Source organism: Schistocerca gregaria, chromosome 1, assembly GCF_023897955.1.
Source record: "Schistocerca gregaria isolate iqSchGreg1 chromosome 1, iqSchGreg1.2, whole genome shotgun sequence".
In the NCBI taxonomy this organism is placed as follows: Eukaryota; Metazoa; Arthropoda; class Insecta; order Orthoptera; family Acrididae; genus Schistocerca; species Schistocerca gregaria.
In genome coordinates, this window is record NC_064920.1 from 777,046,092 (window position 1) to 777,062,944 (window position 16,853).

At 43.7% G+C, this 16,853-nt stretch overlaps 1 protein-coding gene and 4 non-coding genes across 7 annotated transcripts in view; 4 read left to right on the forward strand and 1 right to left on the reverse strand.

Annotated features, from left to right (window-relative positions):
* Positions 1-16,853, reverse strand: part of LOC126268660 (E3 ubiquitin-protein ligase CCNB1IP1-like) — a 259,062-nt gene that overhangs the window by 75,094 nt on the left and 167,115 nt on the right. The gene's annotated exons all lie outside the window — the stretch shown is intronic.
* On the forward strand, positions 13,466-13,540 carry Trnas-cga (transfer RNA serine (anticodon CGA)). Its single transcript has one exon. It is a non-coding gene; the product is annotated as a tRNA-Ser (tRNA).
* On the forward strand, positions 13,766-13,840 carry Trnas-cga (transfer RNA serine (anticodon CGA)). Its single transcript has one exon. It is a non-coding gene; the product is annotated as a tRNA-Ser (tRNA).
* Trnas-cga (transfer RNA serine (anticodon CGA)) lies at positions 14,066-14,140 on the forward strand. The gene has a single exon. It is a non-coding gene; the product is annotated as a tRNA-Ser (tRNA).
* Trnas-cga (transfer RNA serine (anticodon CGA)) lies at positions 14,366-14,440 on the forward strand. The gene has a single exon. It is a non-coding gene; the product is annotated as a tRNA-Ser (tRNA).

Below are 16,853 nucleotides of genomic sequence, written 5' to 3' on the forward strand. Positions count from 1 at the left end.
TCATTTTATCTGAATTGCACAGAATCCTAACTGCCTTTTATTTTTTGAAGGATGAATACTCTTTTTATGAGCCTGAATTCAGCTGAAATTTAACTGCCTTTGACAGACGATAATGTAGTATTCAATACAACAAATCAGTGAAGCATCCAGTCATATAGCTTCTCTTCTTAGGTTTTCTACTTGAACACGTAATTCTGAGTAGATAATTGAAACTTTTGTTTACTAATTAGAGGATTTGTTTCAGTACATAATTATATATTGTAACTGGCAAAATTAATAACATCAGATAAAAATATGCAGATGCTGGGTACTTCACTGTTCTACGTGACAAAAAAACCATAATTTCTCATATAAAAATAATGTTAGTGATGAAAAAAACCAAGCTGTGTATGATTATGTTTAATAATTATTTAACTGGATAAATAAAAATTCAACTTACCAAGCAACGGAAGAACACACACATAGAAGACTGTTGTAACAGGCAAGCTTTGAAGCCAGTTGAAGGGGAATGAAGAACGGTGATGGAAAAGGACTGGAGAGGTCTAGTAAAAGGGGCAGATTTTGGGAAAGTCACCTTGAACTGTGGGTCAGGGGAGACTTACCACATGGGATGAGAAGGAAATGATATTTAATGAATGGTAATTGAATATATCTGGATATCTGACAAGCCAAAAAGGAAATAAGAAATGTTATGAAAGAAATATAATATGTAACTCACAAAAAAGATCACATATTTTTATCAGAAAGGTCAGATTTGTTAAAGTCTATGATGTCAATAATTTTGGGCAAGACTGTTTGTTTACCACATTCTGACTGTTATAACAGTGTCACTTTATAATAAAATAAATTCTAGCTGAATTTATAACAAAGAGGAGAAATACAGAATGTTCACTGTTAGAAACTTATAGATGACATCATGGTTTTGACCACATATCTCAGTTTCTCTCTGTTTTTCTCAGTTTTAATTCAGTACTGTTTCAGTCTTTGACTCTGTTACTCTTAGTTTGACTCAGATGCAGCGTTAGTTTTTTGGAAGTGTAGTGGTTTCATAGGGATCCCTATGAAATCCCCAAACCACCTTCCCTACACTCTGGCTCCAACCCTTGCAACCGCCCCCGGTGTAAAACCTGTCCTATGCACCCTCCCACCACCACCTACTCCAGTCCTGTAACCCGGAAGGTGTACACGATCAAAGGGAGAGCCACGTGTGAAAGCACCCACGTGATTTACCAAGTGACCTGCCTGCACTGTGACGCTTTCTCTGTGGGAATGACCAGCAACAAACTGTCCATTCGCATGAATGGACACAGGCAGACAGTGTTTGTTGGTAATGAGGAACACCCTGTGGCTAAACATGCCTTGATGCACGGCCAGCACATCTTGGCACAGTGTTACACCGTCCGAGTTATCTGGATACTTCCCACCAACACCAACCTATCCGAACTCCGGAGATGGGAACTCGCCCTTCAGTATATCCTCTCTTCTCGATATCCGCCAGGCCTCAACCTCCGCTAATTTCAAGTTGCCGCCGCTCATACCTCACCTGTCTTTCAACAACTTCTTTGCCTCTGTACTTCCGCCTCGACTGACATCTCTGCCCTTACTCTTTGCCTTTACAAATGTCTGCTTGTGTCTGTGTATGTGCGGATGGATATGGGTGTGTGTGTGTGTGTGTGTGTGTGTGTGTGTGTGTGTGTGTGCGCGAGTGTACACCTGTCCTTTTTTTTCCCCTAAGGGAAGTCTTTCCGCTCCCGGGATTGGAATGACTCCTTACCCTCTCCCTTAAAACCCACATCCTTTCGTCTTTCCCTCTCCTTCCTGAAGAAGCAACCATCGGTTGCGAAAGCTAGTAATTCTGTGTGTGTGTTTTGTTCATGTGCCTGTCTGCCGGCGCTTTCCCGCTTGGTAAGTCTTGGAATCTTTGTTTTTAATATATTTTTCCCATGTGGAAGTTTCTTTCTATATATATATATATATATATATATATATATATATATATATATATATATTTTAATGATGGTAGGTACGGAGGAGGAACATGTAACAGCACACCGCCATTCAACAAACTGATTTTCTTAATCTTAAGTTTTTAAATAATTCCTTAAGCCATTTAAGCACTAGAACGGATCATTCTCATTGTGTCCCCAGCTAACAGTTGTACCATCTGCAGGCATGCATACATGCATGTATGTATGTATGTATGTATGTATGTACATATTAAATCGAAGACCCAGGAATGACAGAGAGGCTTCATCCCACCGTAGACCTCAGTGGTTCAGAATCCCACAACAGGTCACAGCAGTCCACCAATCTCACTGCCACCCTACACCGTGCCCAGGCTTATTGTGCGGGTCGGCCCCCAGTAGACCGCCTGGAAGCGTCTCATGCCAGATGAGTGTAACCCCAAATGTTTGTATGGTAGAGTAATCATGGTGAATGCGTACATGGAAAAGGTGTTTGCGCAGCAATCACCTACACAGTGTAACTGAGGTGGAATAAGGGGAACCAGCCTGCATTCGCCAAGATAGATGGAAAACCACCTTAAAAACTATCCACAGGCTGGCGGGCACAGCAGACCTTGACACTAATCTGCTGGGCAAATTCGTGCCAGGGACCGGCACGCCTTCCCGCTCGGGAAGCAATGCATTACACCGCACGGTTAGCTGGGTGGGCTATCATATGCGTAGTTAAGTAATTTGCTATTGCACATCATAGGTACATCATTAATATATATTATCAACAACTCTTTAAGTGAAAGCTGACAAAATGTTGCAGTGACATTTCAAAAGTTATAGTCAATTTTGAATAACTGTATTTTAGTGATTAATTATGACGAGATGATTAACTGTGGTAAAACTGCAAAACTTGGCAACATGGTCGAATAGCCTACATTGTGCACATTTAAGTTTTATATCGTTTGATTCACTACCTTTGCTCCAAACAGTACTCAAAGTCATCTAAAAATTTCATCACTAAAAAACTTCTCCCAGTTAAAGTTGTTTAATCTTTTCTGGAAGTTTGGTTAGGAAACTCTCCTTTTGTGATGTTATTGTATGGTAGCTTGTTTATGAAACCTGAAAGTCCTATGAGTTCTGGTTTTACAGTAGTTGTGGCATATGAAGGTGAAATTCATGAAAAAATATCTTGATAAATAATAATACATTGCTGCCATGTGTAGTACAAGCATGTCATCAGATTCTGGACAATTTGCAACAACATGCTGGAAAGAATTTGTAGCTTCCGGGAAACAGGCAGAACAAAATCAGGCCAAGCAAAACAGTTAACATGAATACACTTCAGAAAACCAGGAAATATAAAACAGATAACAGCTGTTCTTACTAAACACATTTGTTACAGCAGTACAAAAACAAGAATTACAGATGAGCATGCCTTTCGGCAGAGAGATATAAAGTTTTCAAAGGAAACACAGGGAAAAGCGTTATGAAAAATGTCCCAGATTTAATAATAGCCTTCACTGTCAGCTGCAAATTTTTTTTATTGCAAAACAGATTTCCGGTCATCTAATGGTATAATATCCATGCTGGATAAAATCTTCTTGGTTTTTGAGCTGTGTCAGTTCCAATAAAATTCATGAGCTTTCAACGGCTAGTTACACCATCATTGTCAGGTGCAAAACTACTGACTGCTGAGGTTGGCACTATTTGCCACTTATGTATCTACGAATATCGTCGCTGGCACGAATCAGAGAGAGCCGAAATGACACTTGTGTGGAAGGCAAGTTGGGCATCTCATAGTAACTCTGGTGTGCCACGGGACTGAATGATGTCAAGTGGCACAAGGGCCTGACACTACGCTTGAAGCTGCTGCTTCTACCTCCCTACAAGTGTTAAGCATCTGCCATTGCCTCCTTTCCGCATCCAAAGCCCACCCCCACACCCTACTCAGTGTGTAGCTTTGGTCTCTGTTGAAATTGTTTCTGTTCATTCTAATCTCAGCCACCTCTTTTATAATGGAGTCCCAGTATGTTGATGCAGGAGAAAGGCTCTTGTATTCTCAAGCTGTATTTTGTGTCCATTTTCGAAGCAATGCTCAGCTCTGGCTGACTTTTCGAGCTCCCTTTACTTAATATGTCTCTTGTGCTCAGCACAATGCTCCACAACTGTGCGAATTGTCTAGCCTTTATAGATCCTGCTGCACTTGCAAGGGACACCATGCACACTGGGCTCATGAAGAGCTATATCATCTTCAACAGGGCGCAACATATCTCATATCTTGAGGGTGGACCTCATATCTTGGGGGTGGGCTGGAACACTGGTCTAATCCATGTCTCTGCAGTACACATCCCAGTATGGCAGGAAAGCCGCCGTCTTGGCTTCTTCTGACAATTCACAAGGCGTCCTTCTTCGGTGACACCTGAAAGTGTTTGCAATTTCCCTTTTGCTGTAGCCATTCTACCTGGACATGTGCCTCAAGTGCTGCAATTCAGACTGAAGGTGGTTGTCATCAGACATAACTTTCGCTCTGTGTTTTAACAGGCTCAGGACTGCTTTCTTATGTACACTGTGGTGAAAACTACCGGCATTCAAATATCGATCACATTGTGTTGGTTTTTTGTACACTGAATGACCAAGCCGGCCTCCTGCCTTCTGCCCAACTTAAATATCTAAGAATGGTATCTTGCCATTTTTCTCCATCTCTATGTTAGACTTAATGTTGGGGTGGACACCATTCATGTGATCCATGGACTGCTGCAGTGCATTTTCACCATGAGGCCATATCAGGAAGGTGTCATCAACATACTTAAGGAAGCAAGACAAGAAATTCGCAATAGCAGGAGACAGTGGCAAGCCCACTGTTAGGCCATCCCTCATTTTACAATATTCGTCACAGTACAAGAAGTATGATGTCATTAGAATGTGATGGAACGACTTGACGATTCGAGGTGGAAACTGTTAGGCCAAAAATTCCAGCTTGTCTTGTACTGGAGCCCTCATAAAAAGTGACACATGTCCAGACTAACCATTATGTTGTTTCGAATTATTTTCATTTTCTTGAGCGTTTCAACAAATGTCTGTAAGTTTACAACATGGTGTTTACAATTACCAGTTTTGGCACTAATAACCCTGCAAGATGTTTTGCCAGTCTGTAGGTGGGTAAGCTGATTGCAGTAACAATGGGCCTAAGAGGAACACTTTCCTTCTGTATCTTTGATAGTCCATAATGCCTTGGAAGTCTGGCGGCCTAGGCATTAATTTCTTCACCACTTCATCTGGTAAACCAGATTCCTTTAATAGCTTCACTTTCTTCCTGACTACGGCCTGTGTCAGATCGCGACTCCGCTTCAGGTACATGTCATTTTCTAATACATTTAGCACCTTCGGGTGGTAATCTTCAGTGTTCAGAAGCATGGTGGCGTTTCTTTTGTCAGCTGGAAAGACAACCAAGTCCTCGTTCTCAAGCAATAAGCGTAAGTCACATTCCTCCTGGCTAATATTTGATTCCCGTGGCTTAGCTTTCGACAGTATATGGCCAGCGGTTAGTTTGATGTCCTCAGCTGTGTCCTGCCACAGAGCCATCATCCAGTTCTTGTATGGAGAGCTTAACTACTGTTCTGTGGACTTATCATTCTGCATGTCCGGTCCTCTGTGAGTTAAGCAGTCAAACTTGTTATGTTGCTTAGACATTGTACGGCACAAACTAGCACTCTGCTCTGCTGCCCTCATTAAGTCTACTCAATCCGAATCAAATGGCGACAAAGTTGATGAAAGAAATTAATGACAATCAAACAGGTTTCTAGCATTAAGTTCGTATCTTGTCTGCCATAATTGCTGTCTCACTATGGCATAATTTGTCCTCTTCAAAATTCTGTCCACTACAAGTGTTCGGATGTGCTGCTTAGCTACAGCAAAGCGAGGAATTGCCTCCTAGTCCTGGCAGCATTGTAGAAATGCTAAAGAACTAAGCAGATGTGATTTCTTCTTACTCCGTTTTTCCAGCAGTCTCACACCGCGCAAAATGTCCCCACCTTATAGGAAAGATATGTGTACTTGGAGTCTTTTGCGGTGGAATGACTGGATAAAATCTTCTTGGTTTTCAAGCCACTTCAATTCCAATTAAATTCTCAAGCTTTTGATGGCTAGCTCCACCATAATAATCAGGAATAAAACTATTGAGTGCTGGGGTTGGCAATATTTCCCTCTTATACTTATGATTATGGCCCTGGCATCAGTCAGAGAGGGCAGAAACGATGTGAGCGCAGAAGGCAAGTTGGGCGTCTTGTAGCATTTCTTCATTTCAGGAAACACCGTGAATGGCTCAGTGCATGTCGACATGTCGGAAAGTTTGTTTATGCTCAGATAGAAGACTTGAAACCCATCATCATCTTTCAACAAGATGAGGCTCCACTGCATTGGTCAATGGCTGTTCGCAAGTTCTGGATATGAAATTTTCCAATTGCTGGATTGTACCTGGGCACCATATTCTACTGACATTATCCCACTGGATTTCTTCTTGTGAGGATTCATGAGGGACCACATGTACGCGACCAAAGTGAACGATATTCCTGTGTTAAGACATGGTACCACTGATTGCAACAGTGACAGAGGACATGTTATGAAGAACACTGCAAGGAACTGATAACAGACTCATGTTCTTCATTCTACAAACGGACATGTAAAGATGTACTGATGATCATTAAATAAATTCTTTAAGATGCTCCAGAATATGGTGCAATTTTAATACCACATCTACTGTAGATTTTTCCCTAGGTCTTTGAAATGTGGGATAGTTCAAAAGGAGCACCCTGTGCATCATGTTACAATATCCACAGAATCCTCCCACAAAATCCAGAATATTAAGCTAATAAGAAATGATGTATTAGATTTTGGCCACCACCTATCTAAAATCAAAGTAAAATTCCATCCAAGAAATACCAAGAGACAAGAGCCAACCCAAGGACTCTGATTGAAAATCATTAACAAAAGAGAAACTAACAATAAACTGGAAACCGAAAAACCAGAAAATTGGGAACAACTGAAATGTTGGATTTGGGACATGACATCAGGGTGGAAGAGGATTTTGCTATTTGTAGGTCAGGAGAAGGTGCTGCTTCCTCAACTGAACATAGGATGTAGAAGTGGTGTTGACTGGAACTGAAACATCCCTGATTCCAACAGCCCTTTATTCATTTTAATACAAATATGGTATTGCAGCATGCAAAGGGGCATTGGTGGTTGCTAGTTCACTGGGCTCTGAGGTCAGCAACTGCTGGCTCGGAGGATGGCTCACTTTAGCAGCGACGGCATTCATGTCAGTAAAGCTGTCACCAAACTGTGTCAGATACAGTTCCTGGCAGCATTACTAACTCATGATTTCCACATACCAAGCTGGGTAGGACAGTGTCCAAACCATAACATTCAGCATGGTCGAAATCGAAGGCACATGTCCACACCAGGCAGTTATCAGCAATGATGAAAACCCTCAAGAAATGCTGTACAGTAATAGAGAGACTGGGCAGCCTGTTGCCCAGACTCAGATGTGCAACCCACCAGGGAAGTGGTTATCAGCAGAAGAGCAGTTAATCCAGTAGTGCGAAGGAGACAAGTCTTAAGGATATGATTCCCAGCCCTAAGGATATGATTCCCAGCCCAGGCGATCGCCTGCACCTACTGGAGATGAAGTCCTTGGTAGGTGACTGGATCTGGCCCTTCTGTGGTCTTTATCTCGACGTTAACACCTGAGCCTGATGATGGCATTCAACATCTTGTGCACATCCTGATACGATCATGTACAGAGAACATCGGTGAGCATCTGAGAGAGAGGATTAGACTTGTGGGGTGCGGGTATTTACAAAAGTCTGCTGACCAGTAAATCTCCAACAGCAGCACCCTTGCTATATAAGCGACAACAGGCTGCAGCAGCTGGATGGTAATGACTTCATGCATCCAGCTTTTCTTGTTTTTCAGCTCCTTCAGGAGTCTAACCAGGGCTGTAATATTCTGCAACTTCACACTTCTAAGGCACTGGCTAACTTCTTCCACTTTGTCAGCTTCCTGAATAAGTGCTCCTTCACTCTGAATATGCCTTCTGTGAAATGGTGTCTGAGCTTCAGGCTGATACTCACTTTTGTTTGTGTGATGCCATTTTGCTGAGTGTCACAGGAGCAGTTTGTTGCTCCCAGTGGAATCATGGTACTACACTCTTCCCTCCTTGAAGGAAACCAGTCATTGGGTTGGTACCTGTCTAAATTCCTGCACAACAATTACTTCAACATATGTTTTATGATAAATTTTGAATAAAATTTTCCTCTTCCTTCTACTCTATCTCTAAGCAATAAACCATATGGGTCATCCATTGTTCCTTAAGCTAAACATCATTTTCAATGAATATAATAAGGAAACTTCTGGCAGAACGTAAATAATTTTGGAGTAAAGGAGATGACTTACTGAACAGCAGAAACATTGAGTCTCTGACAGGCACGCGCGCGCGCACACGCACACACACACACACACACACACACACACACACACACACACACACACACACACACATATTGCATTTCGGCAGGAAGAGGTGTTGAGGATAAATATACAAAACCTCGGAGGGAGGCAGCAGGTTTGTTGGCTAGTAATATATGAGGAATGTGTAGTAGGTGCATGGGCTAGGCATGTGATACAGTAGTACGAGAGCTGGTGAGGTGTGGCTCATGATAAAATCTACATGGAGGCGTGGATTGGAAGGGAGTGACATGACAGAGGAAGGGGAAACTGTTGTGTAGAGAGCAGGTGGGCAGTGGCTTAGTGGAGACTGAGGCCAGGACAATTACAAGATCGTAAAAATCTGGTGTTGGAGAGAAGGATCCAGATAGCACGGGTTGTGAAGCAGTAGTTAAATATGTTGCTCCTCTGGATAAACAACTTTGTTCTTGGCCACCATTTTGCAGTGGCTATTTATTCTAGTGGACAGCTGCTTGGTTGTTATACAGATATAAGAAATCTGTGCTGTGACTGCAACAGAGTTCGTCTCTTTCTCAGGTGCCCCTGCCTCTACAGGTACAGGATAAGCTTGTGACACAACTGGAGTAGTAAGTGCTGGGCAAGTAGACTGGGCAGGCCTTGCACCTGGACCTTCCACAGGGATGTAACCCCAGTGGTGAGAGGTTGGGAGTGGGCGTGGCACAGGAATGAACCATGATGTGTGGCTTGGGTGGCCTACAGAATATCACTTTACGAGGAACGGGAAGGATCTTGGATATGATGTCCCTCATTTCAGTGCGTGGCGATAAATAAACCCTGGCAAAAAATATGGTTCAGTTTTTTCAGACCAGAGTGCAATCACTGCACAGCTTTCTATGTTAGTATGACAACAAACCAGCTATCTGAACAAAGTTGACCACCCAGTGGCACAATATGCAGCTGAGCACATGTTTGAGTTCAATGCCTGCTTCAGAAAGTGTGGCATCTGGATCCTTCCCTCCAGCACCAGCTTTACTGAACTATGCAGATGGGAGTTGTCCTTGCGACACATCCTTTTCTCCCGTAACCGCCCTGGCCTCAATCTCCACTAATCCACTGCCCCTTTCCCCCAATCCAACAGTTTCTCCTTCCGCTGTTCTGTCACCCCTTCCCAATCCATGCCTCCACATCATCTTCATCATCTGCTGCATCTCACCAGCTTTGGTGACAGTGTCTTTCATGCCTAGTCCATGCACCTGCCACTCCTACCTCTTGCACTGCTGGCCGTCAGACCTGCTGTCTCCATCCATGCCACTAGCTATAAAACTCTTGATCCTCACGTACACACTCCTGAGAGGATTCAGTCTTGTTGGCCCGATCATTAGCCTTAGATGCATTTTTCCTCTTTCATATTACCCCTCCCCTCTGCGTTCTGAGCAGGATGCTCCACCACAGGTGGTGACGAATCTATGTCCTTCGGAAGTAAATGTGTCAGTACCACTTAACTGTCCACAACATTTGCAGCATGACTAACATCCTCAACAGATTCCTGTACATCCTTCACAGTACCTATAGTAAAATTACCATCTGGAGTTCCACTCTGGGCGCCACAAAAATTGGCACATGTACTTCCATGTACATCTGGCCCAGGCTCCATGGCCTCCAAACAACATGTATTATCACCAATAGATAATACTGCATATAAATTCATATCACACATGTTGCAACTCATACTCTCATTTACTGCAGTACAGCACACACTTACTTCATCTGGCACTACAGCTAATTAAGTGTCCACAGTTTCACAAGATACTGAAGCTGATAAACTCGTCTCCTTAACTTCTATAATTTTATTACTCTTCACAGCACTTATTAGCTTCTTTCTTCTTATTCCCCACTTCCGTGCAAGTTGTTGTTGTTGTTGATGTTGTTGTTGCGGTATTGAGTCCACAGACTGGCTTGATGCAGCTCTCCACAATACCTTCTCCTGTGCAAGCCTCTTCATCTCCAAGTCACTTCTGCGACCTACAGCCTTCTAAATCTGTTTACTGTATTCATCTATTGGCCCCCTCTATGGTTTTTACCCGCCATGGTTCCCTCCAGTACTAAACTGGTGATCCCTTGATGCCTCAGAATGTGTACTACCGACCAATACCTTCTACTAGTCAAGATGTTCCACAAATTTCTTTTCTCCACAGTTCTATTCAATACCTCCCCATTATTTACATGATCTACCCATCTAATCTCGAGCATTCTTCTGCAACACCACATTGCAATGGCTTATATTCTCTTCTTGTCTAAACCGTTTATTGTCCATGTTTCACTTCCATATATGGCGACACTCCATACAAATACTCTCAGAAAGCACTTCCTGTCACTTATTTTATCTCTCAATCCTCCTGTAAAGCCTGATACTACTGTTTCCAGAGAACATACTGGTCATTTTTAACCCACCAACCCAACTCCAGCTGCATCTTCTCTTCATACTCTGGAGTAACTCTACCATACAAAGCTAAGTTCTTTTCCTTGAGCACCCTCTACTTTCTCTACTTTATTTGCTTGGTCTTCTTCCACAGGCTTTACTTGCTTAGACATTTTTGGATTGCATACTTGCTGCTGCACTACTTGGCCTGCAAAAATTTGCAACATTTCATCCAGGATAACTCTCCCATGGTATTGACATGGTTGACCCTCCAACAATTCCACCCAACCTAACAACGACGAGAGAACAAAACTGAATGAGGATAGGAACATTTAAATGTATCACTAGCAAGGCATTTTTTATTACATCATAACCTTCCCCTATTAATGGCTACTCATGACTATAACTTTACAACAGTGAGCCATACTCTGTGCTCACCACCAAACATATTGTCCATTCCAAAGAGCATAAACTAACACTTTATTGCAGAACACTATCTAGTTTTACCGTCCTTACAATGCATATCTCAACGAAATTAACAACCTAGCAAAAACCCATCAACTTTGTATAACAACCACAGTCAAAAGCCACTGTTCTCACCGCACTGCATGTTAATGGTATGAATGGCGGCGGACTACGTAGACATGGCAGTGACCATATCCAAAAGTGGTAGAGTTCTTCTGACAGAATGTTGGCCAAAGTGCTAATTGTTTTTCATCAACAGCCACTGTTGAGAGGCCCCACACTGGCAGCCATGGATGGGGACAGCATAAGCAATTCAAAATAGCAGTGTTCCTCATCGGCAGAACAGCAGAGATACTCATGTAAGGCAGCATGGTATGTGGCCAGCAAAGCGAACTGCACATTGGTAACAAAATGTGATAGAAGCTGCCCCTCCCAGTTTGGTTGAAAACACACTGGGATAGATGGTGTTTAAACCATAACTAACAAGGCTGAAGTTGAACTATGCCTGCACTGGGTGGTGCTCAGTGACTATGAAGGCTCCCAGGAACCAGTTTACAGCAACAGAGAGGCCAGACAGCCCCATGTCCAGTCTCAAACATGCAACCCACCATGCCGGAACAAGACAGTGACATGGGAGGGGAGACAAAAGTGCAAAAATGCCAAGTTGTCTGAATATAATTGCCAGACCAGGCAGTCAAATGCAGCTATTGGAGACAAAGTCCTTGGAAGGTGACCAGATGCTACATCTCGCACTGCAGTGGTCTTCACCTCAAAGTTAACAGCTGATTAAGATGATGGTGTTCAGCTGTCCACCCCTGGTAGCTGAGTGGTCAGTGCGACACTGTCAATCCTAAGGGCCCGGGTTCGATTCCAGGCTGGGTCAGAGATTTTCTCCACTCAGGGACTGGGTGTTGTGTTGTCATAATCATCATCATTTCATCCCCATTGACGCGCAAGTCGTCAAAGTGGCGTCAAATCGAAAGACTTTCACCAGGCGAGCGGTCTACCCGACAGGAGGCCCTCGTCACACGCCACATATAACACCAATATGGTTGTGTACAGAGAATGTCGATGAGCATTTGAAAATCTGAGACTGCGGGTCTGATATTGGGGTATTTATGAGAGTCTGCTGCAAGTACTTCTCCTAAGCAGCACTTGCACCCCGAAAAATTCAGCAGCAGGTAGCAACAAGTCCATTTGTTCAACTTTTCTAGTTCAGTCACCTTCTGCATGAGCCTATCAGTGCTGTATTATTGCTGGCTGGTTTCTTCCACTTCATTAGCTTCCTCAATAAGCACACCTAATTTGTGAATGTATCTTCTTATTAAACAGTGCTTGGACTCGCTTCCCTCTTGTAATGTGACAACGTGCCGTCTAGTGAATGCCAGGCATAGTCAAGGCACAATGGTAGAGGAAGTGGACGCTTATGCCATCTGTGCGCCAGAATCGAAGGCAAAGTGGAAGTGCTTCCGCCTGGTGGCATCTAAATTAAAGAACGCTATGCGGGAGACAGTGTCTGGCTTGTGCTGCACTCTGACAGCAAAATAACAAAAGAATTAAACTAAAGAGTCCCCCATTCAGATCTCCGGGCAGGGACTACTCAAGAGGATGTCATTATCAGGAAAAAGAAAACTGGAGTTCTAAGGATCGGAGCGTGGAATGTCAGATCCCTTAATCAGGCAGATAGGTCAGAACAATTTAAAAAGGGAAATGGATAGGTTAAAGTTCTATATAGTGGGAATTAGTGAAGTTTGGTGGCAGGAGGAACAAGACTTTTGGTCAGGTGAATACAGGGTTATAAATACAAAATCAAATAGCGGTAATGCAGGTGTAGGTTTAATAATGAATAAAAAATAGGAGTGCGGGTAAGCTACTACAAACAGGTATGAAACTTCCTGGCAGATTAAAACTGTGTGCCCGACCGAGACTCGAACTCAGGACCTTTGCCTTTCGCGGGCAAGTGCTCTACCAACTGAGCTACCGAAGCACGACTCACGCCCGGTACTCACAGCTTTACTTCTGCCAGTATCCGTCTCCTACCTTCCAAACTTTACAGAAGCTCTTCTGCGAAACATGCATGTTTCGCAGAAGAGCTTCTGTAAAGTTTGGGAGGTAGGAGACGGATACTGGCAGAAGTAAAGCTGTAAGTATCCGGCGTGAGTCGTGCTTCGGTAGCTCAGTTGGTAGAGCAGTTGCCCGCGAAAGGCAAAGGTCCCGAGTTCGAGTCTCGGTCGGGCACACAGTTTTAATCTACCAGGAAGTTTCATATCAGCGCACACTCCGCTGCAGAGTGAAAATCTCATTCTGGAAACATCCCCCAGGCTGTGGCTAAGCCATGTCTCCACAGTATCCTTTCTTTCAGGAGTGCTAGTTCTGCATGTTTCGCAGAAGAGCTTCTGTAAAGTTTGGGAGGTAGGAGACGGATACTGGCAGAAGTAAAGCTGTAAGTATCCGGCGTGAGTCGTGCTTCGGTAGCTCAGTTGGTAGAGCAGTTGCCCGCGAAAGGCAAAGGTCCCGAGTTCGAGTCTCGGTCGGGCACACAGTTTTAATCTGCCAGGAAGTTTCATATCAGCGCACACTCCGCTGCAGAGTGAAAATCTCATTCTGGAAACATCCCCCAGGCTGTGGCTAAGCCATGTCTCCACAGTATCCTTTCTTTCAGGAGTGCTAGTTCTGCATGTTTCGCAGAAGAGCTTCTGTAAAGTTTGGGAGGTAGGAGACGGATACTGGCAGAAGTAAAGCTGTAAGTATCCGGCGTGAGTCGTGCTTCGGTAGCTCAGTTGGTAGAGCAGTTGCCCGCGAAAGGCAAAGGTCCCGAGTTCGAGTCTCGGTCGGGCACACAGTTTTAATCTGCCAGGAAGTTTCATATCAGCGCACACTCCGCTGCAGAGTGAAAATCTCATTCTGGAAACATCCCCCAGGCTGTGGCTAAGCCATGTCTCCACAGTATCCTTTCTTTCAGGAGTGCTAGTTCTGCATGTTTCGCAGAAGAGCTTCTGTAAAGTTTGGAAGGTAGGAGACGGATACTGGCAGAAGTAAAGCTGTAAGTATCGGGCGTGAGTCGTGCTTCGGTAGCTCAGTTGGTAGAGCAGTTGCCCGCGAAAGGCAAAGGTCCCGAGTTCGAGTCTCGGTCGGGCACACAGTTTTAATCTGCCAGGAAGTTTCATATCAGCGCACACTCCGCTGCAGAGTGAAAATCTCATTCTGGAAACATCCCCCAGGCTGTGGCTAAGCCATGTCTCCACAGTATCCTTTCTTTCAGGAGTGCTAGTTCTGCATGTTTCGCAGAAGAGCTTCTGTAAAGTTTGGAAGGTAGGAGACGGATACTGGCAGAAGTAAAGCTGTGAGTACCGGGCGTGAGTCGTGCTTCGGTAGCTCAGTTGGTAGAGCACTTGCCCGCGAAAGGCAAAGGTCCCAAGTTCGAGTCTCGGTCGGGCACACAGTTTTAATCTGCCAGGAAGTTTCATATCAGCGCACACTCCGCTGCAGAGTGAAAATCTCATTCTGGATACTACATACAGCATAGTCAATGCATTATTGTGGCCAAGATAGACACGAAGCCCACTCCAACTACAGTAGTACAAGTTTGTATGCAAACTAGCTCTGCAGATAATGAAGAAATTGATGAAATATATGATGAAATAAGAGAAATTATTCAGATAGTGAAGGGAGATGAAAATTTAATAGTCATGGGTGACTAGTATTTTGTGAGTAGGAAAAGCGAGAGAAGGAAACATAGTAGGTGAATATGTAATTGGGGTAATAAATGAAAGAGGAAGCCGCCTGGTAGAATTTTGCAAAGAGCATAACTTAATCATAGCTAATACTTCGTACAAGAATCATGAAATAAGATTGTATACATGGAAGAATCCTGGAGATACTAGAAGGTATCAGATAGATTATACGAGGGTCGGTCAAAAAGTAATGCCTCCCACTTTTTTTCTACTTAAAAAAATTAAGTTAAGTGAAAAATTTGAATTTGGCGCCATTCCTCAAACCTCCTTCTGCAATCCACTGCAGTAGTAACTTTCTGTGTCAACAGGTGGCAGCACAGCAGAAGTTTGTAAGATGGCCGACATCGATGTTCGTTTGAGACAGCGTTGTGTGATTGAATTCTTGAATGCAGAAGGTGAAACACCCATACGCATTCATGAAAGACTGAAGAAGGTGTATGGTGTTGTGACAGTGGATGTCAGCACTGTTAGACGATGGGTTCGCCGTTGTAAGGAAGCTGAAGGGCAAACACCGTTGATTGACGAAAAGCGGAGCGGCAGGCCGGTGAGTGCAGTGACTCCACACAACATTCAGCAAATTGATGGCATAATTTGTGGTGACCGTCGGGTGACTGCAGATGAAGTGTGTCGCATTATTTCTCTTAGTAAAGGCAGTGTGATCACGATTATTAAACAATTGGGGTACTCAAAAGTTTGTGCACGGTGGGTTCCAAGAATGTTAACCGATCAGAATAAAGAGGCAAGGAAAACAATATCCTCCCAACACTTGCAGCGCTTCCGTTTGGAGGGAGATGAGTTTCTGAAAAAAACTGTGACCGGGGACGAAACATGGGTGCATTTTTTTGAACCCGAATCAAAGAGGCAGTCAATGGAGTGGCGTCACACAAGCTCGCCGAGGAAGAAAAAATTCAAAACTGTGCGATCGGCAGGGAAAGTTATGGCAACAGTTTTCTGGGATACAGAGGGTGTGATTCTGGTTGATTTTGTGGAGCAGGGATGCACAATAAATTCTGTTCAATACGTCACAACCCTCAAAAAACTTAAAGCACGTCTTCAGCGAGTTCGCCCAACAAAATCAATGGCAGATGTTCTTCTTTTGCATGGCAATGCAAGACCACACACCAGTCGTCACACCTCTGACGAGATTGTCAAAATTGGATGGGAAGTTTTGCCTCATCCCCCATACAGCCCTGACCTGGCACCATCAGACTTCCACCTGTTCGGGCCACTAAAAGAAGCTCATCGTGGGATTCATTTTGAAGATGAGGAGGCCGTCAAAACATCCGTGCGTCAATGGCTTAGGAAGCAGAGCTGTGATTTTTACCGTGCTGGGATACATGCCCTTGTTCAAAGATGGACCAAAACTGTAGAGATGGGCGGAGATTACATTGAAAAATGACAAAATGATCCTCAATGTTGTGGTTTTCAACCTATGTAATTGCATTTAAATTTCCTGACAATTAAACGTAGAAAAAAAAATAGGAGGCATTACTTTTTGACTGACCCTCGTATAATGGTAAGACAGAGATTTAGGAACCAGGTTTTAAATTGTAAGACATTTCCAGGGGCAGATGTGGACTCTGACCACAATCTATTGGTTATTAACTGTCGTTTAAAACTGAAGAAACTGCAAAAAGGTGGGAATTTAAGGAGATGGGACCTGGATAAGCTGCCTAAACCAGAGGTTGTACTGAGTTTCAGGGAGAGCATAAGGGAACAATTGACAGGAATGGCGGAAAGAAGTACAGTAGAAGAAGAATAGGTAGCTCTGAGGGATGAAGTAGTGAAGGTGGCAGAGGATCAAGTAGGTAAAAAGAC